Source organism: Alligator mississippiensis, chromosome 15, assembly GCF_030867095.1.
Source record: "Alligator mississippiensis isolate rAllMis1 chromosome 15, rAllMis1, whole genome shotgun sequence".
NCBI lineage: Eukaryota > Metazoa > Chordata > Crocodylia > Alligatoridae > Alligator > Alligator mississippiensis.
This window is the reverse complement of record NC_081838.1, coordinates 13,633,956-13,644,557: the sequence shown is the minus strand read 5'-3', so window position 1 is coordinate 13,644,557 and position 10,602 is coordinate 13,633,956. Positions and strand designations below refer to the sequence as shown.

The following is a 10,602-nucleotide window of genomic DNA, read 5'->3' as shown; positions in this document are numbered from 1 at the left end:
AATTTGCTGAGATCTGTGTTTCCTTCAAAACCATCTGCTTCAATGAAGCTATTGGCTTTGGTAATACAAATTTAGGGAATTAAAAAAAATCAGAATATAAATCCATCTTGGACAAAGAATAGGAAAACACCCCGAGAGTGGAACTCTCATGAATTGTAAAGGTTTATTGCCTCCATTGTAACGGTTTATTGCCTCCAAATTGTAAAGGCTTATTGCCTCAAGTGGGGGCCAAAGCAGGAAAGTAGATTAAATTATTCCATCATAAAAATATTTCATACGCTTTACCAAATACAAATAACACACCAGAAATAAAGCTCCATAAGAACAGTTCACCTTATACAGTGCACATCTTGAAAGCACATTACAGACATTAGCTAGTTAAAGCTGATGGAAGAGAAGGGAGAGCTTCTGGGAGCTAGACCCGATGATCTTATGAGGTCCCCTCCAGCCCTAATGTCTGTGACCCTGTAATTTGAGATTAGAAGCAAGATATGAAGACCATTATTAAGTTAAGTTAAGTTAATGTTGTTAGAGTGAGAACTGAACACGTTTGTGCTCAGTGGGTATGTCTACAAGTGCATTTACGCCAACTTAAATTTACTGCACAGTAAATTACTGCGCAGTAAATTGGGGATGAGCCAGCATCTACACATGCAGGTATTAAAGCACATTAACGCTGTGTGTGGACTGAGCTGGGACTAAAGTTAGTCCAAAGTCAGCCCACACACACAACGTTACTGAGCAGTAAAGCATCTGCATGTGTGTTAAAGCACAGTAACTAATCGGGCATAAATGTAATACCTGCATGATGCCGTCAGCATAAGTCGCCATGTTTACAGTGCAGTACAGTTGTATATGTGTAGATGCACACTCATACTGCACAATAATTTCAGCTACTGCGCAGTAAATGCACACATGTAGATGCGCTCGCTCACTGTTTCCTTGAAATCACTGTTTTTTCGGTGGATGTCACTTCAGCTACTGTGCTGGCATTTGGCAGACTGGTTATGGGACTGCAGAGACTTAAAGAGAAGCAGGATTCACAGGATTACACCTGGTAACTAAATTTCCTTGTAACATAATCAAGCAACCACCACGTCAGAGAAGCCCTGGTGTTCGGCTGTCACATGGTCCCAAGGAAAACACCCTAAGTTTCGCAAATCCGGTTCTTCCACTGACTCAGTACTGGTTGCCAACATGCAAACCATTTCAACTCTTTACTGGCAGTATTATCATGTATGAAATAATCATGAAAGACTTTTCTTACCAAAGTGCTCTGCATCAACAATGGATCAAAATAATCATTCTAATAGAAAATGAGTCAAAGAGATCATAGGTGCTGGATATACTAGATAGGCAGGGGTTCGGATGAGCAAAGGGTTGGGACAACATTGCTATGGGCTGTCTCATTTCCTAGACTCTGGACTGGAACCATATAAAAAGAGCTCATATCCCAGTGCTCCTCATTCACTCATCTTCACTCCTTTGCATTTGTCCTAGCTGCTGAAGAGGGTAAGTCTGATTCCTATTGTTTCTATCTGCTACTTGAATGGAAGCCTTAATATAATCCTTTGCAAATTCTAGTCTTAAATGTATTCCTGTCTCTGGACTGGGCTTTCCCTGTCCTCACCCTCTGTGTATATGGTTGCCTCTTTATGCTAGCACCAAAAAAACTTGTGGTGCACGGACAATACCAGAAAAACAGGGGAAAAGGTAAACGAAAGGAGCCTACAGAAGGACCAGGTCACAGAGCTGAATGAGAGATTGTTTGGTGCCAGGTTAATGACACTGGTTCAAAATGGCTTCTGAAGGACCGAGTTGTCCAAACTTTTAACTTAGGCTGAAGTTTGACAGACAGGAAAGTATGCAGCATTTTAGAAGCAGCTTTCCTTTCTCATGAGCTAGTTGTATCTTGTTGCAGAAACCCACATCAGAGTGACACTATTGTTTGAAGTCACATATTCTAGATGATCTCCCAGAAATTTTGGCACCAGTGTTTTGAGGATTCATGTTTCCACTAGCTTAAAAGTGAAGAAGAAGAAAGAACTTCCCTTGAGTTCTGTAGAAATAGAAAAGGGAAGGGGAGAAGGTCCTTTCTGGTTCATTTAACACAGAGTGTCTCTGCCTTGTTTCTTGCAGCTTTGCCCACACGACAGAAGATGTGCTCCCGCAGACCTTGCCACGAGCGTGAAACCTCCTGCCACAGTTCTGGGTCTCGCTGCCATGAGTCCAGACCTTCCTGCAACATCACTGTGGTAGAGAGACCATACTGCTGGCAAGGGCAACAATACCGTCCACCCTACTATCCAGTGCAACCCATCTACCCAGGCTATCAGCAGTGCTGCAAGTACCCTAAGATCCCACAGTGCCCCCAGTACCCACAGTACCCCCAGTATCCCCAGTTCCCACAGTACCCCAAGTAACAGCCAGAAGAACAGCAAGGAGAGAAGCCAAGACCTGCATGTTCCCTTCCTCCTGTTATGAAGATGGCTCATGTGCCGAAGGTTGCTTTGTCTTGTTGCATAAATTGCAGCTTCTCTATGTATGTCTGTGCCATGTTTTGAAGATTTGCCCACTGTATAAGTGTGAAGTGTTCTTAACGAGGGTCCTTTCCGGAGTCGTGTATGCTCCCAGACTATGGGAATTGTTCTAATCTTGCTTTCCTACTTCCTACTGCAGCTTGATATGGCACACAATAAAACATAACATTCACAAAAGCATCATGGTATTTGCCTTTTCGTTTGGTCATGAAATATCCTCGTTTCTAGTTATTCTTCAGTGTTTCCGAATGTTTCCTAATGTTTCCTAATGTTATTCTCTCCTGCGGGAGAATAATATATTCATACCTCCCAGCGAACACTACTGGAGAACCATGCACCATTGCCCGGGTAACTGCAGCTCTTCCAAGGAAATCTGACCTAATGCACACTGAACAAACCCCTCTCGGTGGGAGGTATAAGAGGGCATACACTACTCTCACCGCCGATTGTGATGAGAATGATTCCCCTCGACTATTACCTAAGGCTGAATACGTAGCATTAGCTGTATCTATGGTGGGGGTTCCGGGCCTCGCTGTAAGTAATAGCAGAAATCTTAATGCAGTTGCCTGTGTTCTAGCAAAAGGACTAAATGCTGCATACCGAGCTCTTTCAGCCCTGAATGCTGAACAAAAACAATTAAGGGACGCTATCTTGGAGAACAGAACCGCTATTGATTATCTCTTACTATGACACAATCTTGGGTGTGAAACTTTAAAAGGAATGTGTTGTTTCAACCTCACCAATAATTCTGTGCTAATTGAAGACAAAATTGGTGCCTTACAACAATTGGCACAGACGTTAAAAGAATCATCTGGCTTAGACTTTTCCTGGCTAAGTTCCTGGCTTCCCAATTTTAGATGGTCAAGACAGTTATTTAGTACAGTTGTCTCTTTCTGTGTTATAGGAATCATGGTTTGTTGCTGTATCCAATGCTTACCTGTTTTTATATCTATCTTCAGGCCTAAGGTAAATCAAATGATTTTACAAACAAAGAAAGCTGATGATACTAGATTTGTGTTAAACCAAATTGAATGGAGCAATTATAATAATGATTAAAAATGTTCCAAAGGGGGGAAATGTAAGGAGTGACCTAGAAACCTCTACTCAAAGATGAAGAAGAAGAGAATGCTATGTGACGAATGCCCATCTGCAATGATAAGTAGGAGATAGTCCTAGATAAAGGGTGCTTGAAAACAGAAGAAGAAACACAGTACTGGGATAAAGGGCTCATTAAAATACTAAAAATCACACCCCTAGGTGGGGAAAAAGTATGCTAATGAAACACACATGTATGTAAATGAGATACATGGCTAAAACACAGGTATACAGACATGCTCAGTAAAGAACTTCTTGCATCACTCACTTATAACCAATCATCAAACAAGCACGCTTGCAAAGTCTTGAAAACTCCTGTATAAAAGATGCTTAAAAGTAGCAGTGGGGGTGCTTGTTACGTGAATTATTCCGCTTGCACCTTTTATTGCTAGCAATAAACCTTCTTTGTACATTCACCCCTGGTATCTTTATTGGTCTTTGCATACCGGGCACGATCCCAGACTTGAGCTGGGGCACAACATTCTACATCAGCCATACAAAAAAAGAAGATCAGAGACCTCAGCCTCAGAGACCTGAACCTTTGGGTTAGGTGATGCGGCATTTGCACCAAGGTGGCAGAGAGTACAAAGAGCTGGTAAATGTGACTTTACCTAGGTTTCTAAATGACTGCAGTGTTCAGGAATGCATTTGACCAGCCCCCGTTCTCTGGCGGTTCTACCTGCAGAATTCCTTCAGTTTGACTGAGGCCTTTCCATATGCACATCTGCACCAGCTGAGTTGAACAGATTCCATAAAGCTCTCGATGGACACTTTTGTATCAAGTTAAGAGCGGTTCACTTCACTTTAGCCTAAACTAGTTCCTAACCAACACCGACTAAACAGAAACAAACCTGATTTAAGCCACAATAACAACATCCACATAACTTTCAGCACCAGTACAATGAATCAGCTTTAAATTCCACACTACGTTAAACGTCTGGACAACTCAGTCCTTCAGAAGCCATTTTGAACTGGTGTCGTTAACCTGGTACAAAACACGCTCTTATTACAGTTTAAACCGGGTTTATTTTGATTTCCCTCACATTGATGAAAAGTGGCTGTGTCTACACGAGATATTTTTACTGTGCAGTAGACTACTCTACTGCACAGTAAAGTGTCACTGTCCACACGTGCAGATGCTTACTGCATTGTTACAGCCCTGCACTTTTCAAGATGAATTTTCCTTTTTCTTTTCTAGTTTTTGAAAGTCGGGAAATTTGCTGAGATCTGTGTTTCCTTCAAAACCATCTGCTTCAATGAAGCTATTGGCTTTGGTAATACAAATTTAGGGAATTAAAAAAAATCAGAATATAAATCCATCTTGGACAAAGAATAGGAAAACACCCCGAGAGTGGAACTCTCATGAATTGTAAAGGTTTATTGCCTCCATTGTAACGGTTTATTGCCTCCAAATTGTAAAGGCTTATTGCCTCAAGTGGGGGCCAAAGCAGGAAAGTAGATTAAATTATTCCATCATAAAAATATTTCATACGCTTTACCAAATACAAATAACACACCAGAAATAAAGCTCCATAAGAACAATTCACCTTATACAGTGCACATCTTGAAAGCACATTACAGACATTAGCTAGTTAAAGCTGATGGAAGAGAAGGGAGAGCTTCTGGGAGCTAGACCCGATGATCTTATGAGGTCCCCTCCAGCCCTAATGTCTATGACCCTGTAATTTGAGATTAGAAGCAAGATATGAAGACCATTATTAAGTTAAGTTAAGTTAATGTTGTTAGAGTGAGAACTGAACACGTTTGTGCTCAGTGGGTATGTCTACAAGTGCATTTACGCCAACCGAAATTTACTGCACAGTAAATTACTGCGCAGTAAATTGGGGGTGAGCCAGCATCTACACATGCAGGTATTAAAGCACATTAACGCTGTGTGTGGACTGAGCTGGGACTAAAGTTAGTCCAAAGTCAGCCCACACACACAACGTTACTGAGCAGTAAAGCATCTGCATGTGTGTTAAAGCACAGTAACTAATCGGGCATAAATGTAATACCTGCATGATGCCGTCAGCATAAGTCGCCATGTTTACAGTGCAGTACAGTTGTATATGTGTAGATGCACACTCGTACTGCACAATAATTTCAGCTACTGTGCAGTAAATGCACACGTGTAGATGCGCTCGCTCACTGTTTCCTTGAAATCACTGTTTTTTCGGTGGATGTCACTTCAGCTACTGTGCTGGCATTCGGCAGACTGGTTATGGGACTGCAGAGACTTGAAGAGAAGCGGGATTCACAGGATCACACCTGGTAACTACATTTCCTTGTGACATAATCAAGCAACCACCACGTCAGAGAAGCCCTGGTGTTCGGCTGTCACCTGGTCCCAAGGAAAACACCCTAAGTTTAGCAAATCTGGTTCTTCCACTGCCTCAGTACTGGTTGCCAACATGCAAACCATTTCAACTCTTCACTGGCAGTATTACCATGTATGAAATGATCATGAAAGAACTTTTCTTACCAAAGTGCTCTGCATCAACAATGGCTCAAAATAATCATTGTAATAAAAAATGAGTCAAAGAGTTCATAGGTGCTGGATATACTAGATAGGCAGGGTTTTGGATGAGCAAAGGGTTGGGACAACATTGCTATGGGCTGTCTCATTTCCTAGACTCTGGACTGGAACCATATAAAAAGAGCTCATATCCCAGTGCTCCTCATTCACTCATCTTCACTCCTTTGCATTTGTCCTAGCTGCTGAAGAGGGTAAGTCTGATTCCTATTCTTTCTATCTGCTCCTTGAATGGAAGCCTTAATATAATCCTTTGCAAATTCTAGTCTTAAATGTATTCCTGTCTCTGGACTGGGCTTTCCCTGTCCTCGCCCTCTGTGTATGTGGTTGCCTCTTTATGCTAGCACCAGAAAAACTTGTGGTGCACGGACAATACCAGAAAAGCAGGGGAAAAGGTGAAGGAAAGGAGCCTACAGAGGGACCAGGTCACAGAGCTGAATGAGAGATTGTTTGGTACCAGGTTAATGACACTGGTTCAAAATGGCTTCTGAAGGACCGAGTTGTCCAAACTTTTAACTTAGGCTGAAGTTTGACAGACAGGAAAGCATGCAGCATTTTAGAAGCAGCCTTCCTTTCTCATGAGCTAGTTGTATCTTGTTGTAGAAACCCACATCAGAGTGACACCATGGTTTGAAGTCACGTATTCTAGATTATTTACCAGAAATGTTGGCACCAGTGTTTTGGGGATTCATGTTTCCACTAGCTTAAAAGTGAAGAAGAAGAAAGAACTTCCCTTGAGTTCTGTAGAAATAGAAAAGGGAAGGGGAGAAGGTCCTTTCTGGTTCATTTAACACAGAGTGTCTCTGCCTTGTTTCTTGCAGCTTTGCCCACACGACAGAAGATGTGCTCCCGCAGACCTTGCCACGAGCGTGAAACCTCCTGCCACAGTTCTGGGTCTCGCTGCCATGAGTTCAGACCTTCCTGCAACATCACTGTGGTAGAGAGACCATACTGCTGGCAAGGGCAACAATACCGTCCACCCTACTATCCAGTGCAACCCATCTACCCAGGCTATCAGCAGTGCTGCAAGTACCCTAAGATCCCACAGTGCCCCCAGTACCCACAGTACCCCCAGTATCCCCAGTTCCCACAGTACCCCAAGTAACAGCCAGAAGAACAGCAAGGAGAGAAGCCAAGACCTGCATGTTCCCTTCCTCCTGTTATGAAGATGGCTCATGTGCCGAAGGTTGCTTTGTCTTGTTGCATAAATTGCAGCTTCTCTGTGTATGTCTGTGCCATGTTTTGAAGATTTGCCCACTGTATAAGTGTGAAGTGTTCTTAACGAGGGTCCTTTCCGGAGTCGGGTATGCTCCCAGACTATGGGAATTGTTCTAATCTTGCTTTCCTGCTTCCTACTGCAGCTTGATATGGCACACAATAAAACATAACATTCACAAAAGCATCGTGGTGTTTGTCTTTTCGTTTGGTCATGAAATATCCTCGTTTCTGGTTATTCTTCAATTCTTTGTTTCTCAATATTCCAGAACCCCTCTTATCATCGAGAATAGGGTTGGACTGGGCCCTGAGAGGTCATCTAGACTATTCACAGGTCCAAGCCAGGATCCAATATACCCAACTTCTTCCTGTGCCCTTCTGCAAAATGTGGATGACTTGCTTTTACCAGCCACCACTGAAGCAAATTGCCTGGAAGGAACAATCTGCCTCCTTCATTTTCTGGGACAAGAAGGATACCGGGTGTCCAAAAGTAAGATGCAACCAATGTCCCAGAAGGTAACATATTTAGGATTTGAACTACAGCCTGGTCAGAGAGCCCTGTTGCCTGAAAGAAAAGAAGCTATATGCCGGCTAGCAACCCCAAAAATAAAGAAGCAAGTACGGGGCTTCATACGTACAGTCGGTTTTTGCAGGATTTGGATTCCAAATTTGGGGGTTATTGCAAAACCTCTGTATGGAGCTACACAAGGTGATGAAAAGGGGCTCGAATGGACTGAAGAGTGTGAGCAAGCATTCTGCCAGTTAAAGCAGGCTCTTATTGGAGCACCCGCCTTAGGACTACCGGACATGACTAAGCCTTTTTCCCTTTTTGTGCAAGACCAAAAGGGGGGTGGCCGTTGGAGTATTAACACAAAAATTAGGTAGCTGGCAATGACCAGTGGCATATTTTTCTAAGCAATTAGACCTTGTGTCATCCAGATGGCCTGCTTGTCTCCGGGCCGTTGCTGCCACCTGTCTGCTAATACAAGAAGCTGAAAAGTTAACCCTAGGCCATGAAATGACTGTATATGTGCCTGACGCAGTGCTTACAGTCCTGGAGCAGAAAGGAGGGAACTGGTTAACCCCGGGACGAATGGCTCGATATCAGGCAATCCTCCTCGATAAGCCTGAAATAAAATTGGCCATTTCTCGCACTGTAAATCCAGCAACACTGTTGCCACCTATGGCTGACACACCAGCTCTTGTACATGATTGCCTGCAAACATTGGAAGCTGTTTACTCCTCAAGACCAAACCTGAGAGACCAACCCCTTGACAATGCTGAACTGGAATTCTACACGGATGGCAGCTCGAGTATGGAGAATGGAATTTGAAAATCCAGATACGCTATCGTGACTACACAGAATGTGATAGAAGCAGGACCTTTAAACCCATCTGTTTCAGCTCAAAAGGCTGAACTCATTGCTATGACTCGGGCTTTGCAATTGGCGGCCAACAAAACTGTTAATATTTATACTGATTCTAAATATGTTTTCCTTGTTTTACATGCTCACGGAGCTCTGTGGAAAGAGCGGGGTCTACTTGATGCTAAAGGAGCAAGCATTAAACATAGCAAGCAAATAAAAGCTCTCCTCAAGGCAGTCTGGGAACCGAAGGAGGTAGCGGTAATGCATTATAAGGCACATCAGAAAGGGAACGACCCCTCCACAAAAGGTAATCGATTTGCTGACACTACGGCAAGGAGAGCAGCGAAAAGACCTCAGTCAGACTTGCTGCCCGAAGTAAGTAATCTGTTATCTCTCCTCCCAGACCTATACCAGCCTGTGACACCACAGTATGGGGGAAAAGACAAACAATTAATAAAAGAGTTTCAAGCAAAGAAGGGGGAGCACGGGTGGCTAGTAGCAAAGGATGGCCGCATTATCATCCCAGCTGCCTGGGTTCATGCGGTAGTAAAGAGCGCTCATCATGGCACCCACTATGGACCCAGGGCCCTGGTAAGATGGATCAGTCACTATATAACTGGAGTGGGATTAAAAGAGGCTGCCGAGAAGGTATCAGAAACATGTGAGGTCTGCCAGAGAAATAACCCAGAAGGAGGGAAAAAAGAAACTCCAGGACATCAGAGAATAGGCAATGGGCCAGGAGAAGAATGGCAGGTGGATTTTACCGAGTTGCCCCGGCAACAAGGGATGAGATATCTCCTTCTCTTTGCAGACACTTTCTCCAACTGGGTTGAGTGCTTCCCATGTTGGACTGCCCAAGCCCGAGAGGTGGTCAAGGCGCTCCTACGAGAAATCATACCTCGCTTCGGACTTCCAAAAGGAATAGGGTCAGACAATGGCCCACATTTCATTGCACAAATTACTCAGAAGGTTTCTGAGTTCCTGGGAATCAGCTGGCATTTACACACCCCTTGGCGACCCCAGTCCAGTGGAAAGGTGGAACGTATGAAGCAGACCTTAAAAAGACACCTTGCAAAGATTTGCCAAGAAGCTCGACTCAAATGGCCAGAGGCCCTACCCTTGACCCTGTTACGAGTAAGGGTCGCACCACATTCTAAATTGGGATTAAGCCCGTTTGAGATAATGTATGGTAAGCCTTACCCTCTGAGTCTGCCCATGGGTACTGAACAACAGTTACATGTTTTAGGCGAGGGAATGATTAGAAAATATGTACGGTCCTTGGTTTCTGTTTCGTCTTCCATCCACCAGCAGGTACGGGAAGTGCTGCAGTCACAGGATTAGTCTCCTGCCCCGGAAAACCGACTATTACCTGGGAGTTACGCCCTTGCGAAAGACTGGAACGAGGAACCACTTCGAGCCAGATGGAAGGGCCCATATAGGGTACTCTTGACGACCCCGACGGCAGCAAAGCTCGAGGGAATCAAGACTTGGATACATTCCAGTCGCCTAAAGCCGGTGGCTGGACCAGAACAAGAAGGAACCCCCGCAGACTCCGGGACTGGAGGCAGAGAACAGTGGAAGGTGGAGCCAATAAGAGACTTAAAATTCCTATTCAGAAGAAAGGAACTTTAAATAATTTGTCAATTTTTGATCAAGTTTTACAGCCCTTATCATGAAATTGGTCAAGGTTTTATTGTGGGGCGTCCTGATCTGTCCACTCCTTCTCATAAGAGGGGAAAACCTTTTACAACAAGAATTTGCCCCTCAGGAAAATGTCTGGATTTATCTGGCCCGGGAAATTTTAAAAAGAACGGACTGTTGCTTAGCGGGAGGGAACAATGCTCACCTGGTTT

The 10,602-nt window shown here is 43.8% G+C and overlaps 2 long non-coding RNA genes across 2 annotated transcripts; both read left to right on the top strand.

Annotated features, from left to right (window-relative positions):
* The first annotated feature begins 1,238 nt into the window (after nt 1–1,238).
* LOC132245726 (uncharacterized) lies at nt 1,239–2,720 on the top strand. Its single transcript, XR_009457447.1, has 2 exons — nt 1,239–1,512; nt 2,140–2,720. It is a non-coding gene; the product is annotated as an uncharacterized LOC132245726 (long non-coding RNA).
* A 3,517-nt stretch (nt 2,721–6,237) lies between these two features.
* Nucleotides 6,238–7,567, top strand: LOC132245733 (uncharacterized). The gene is made up of 2 exons (XR_009457454.1): nt 6,238–6,362; nt 6,990–7,567. It is a non-coding gene; the product is annotated as an uncharacterized LOC132245733 (long non-coding RNA).
* Nucleotides 7,568–10,602: the final 3,035 nt, after the last annotated feature.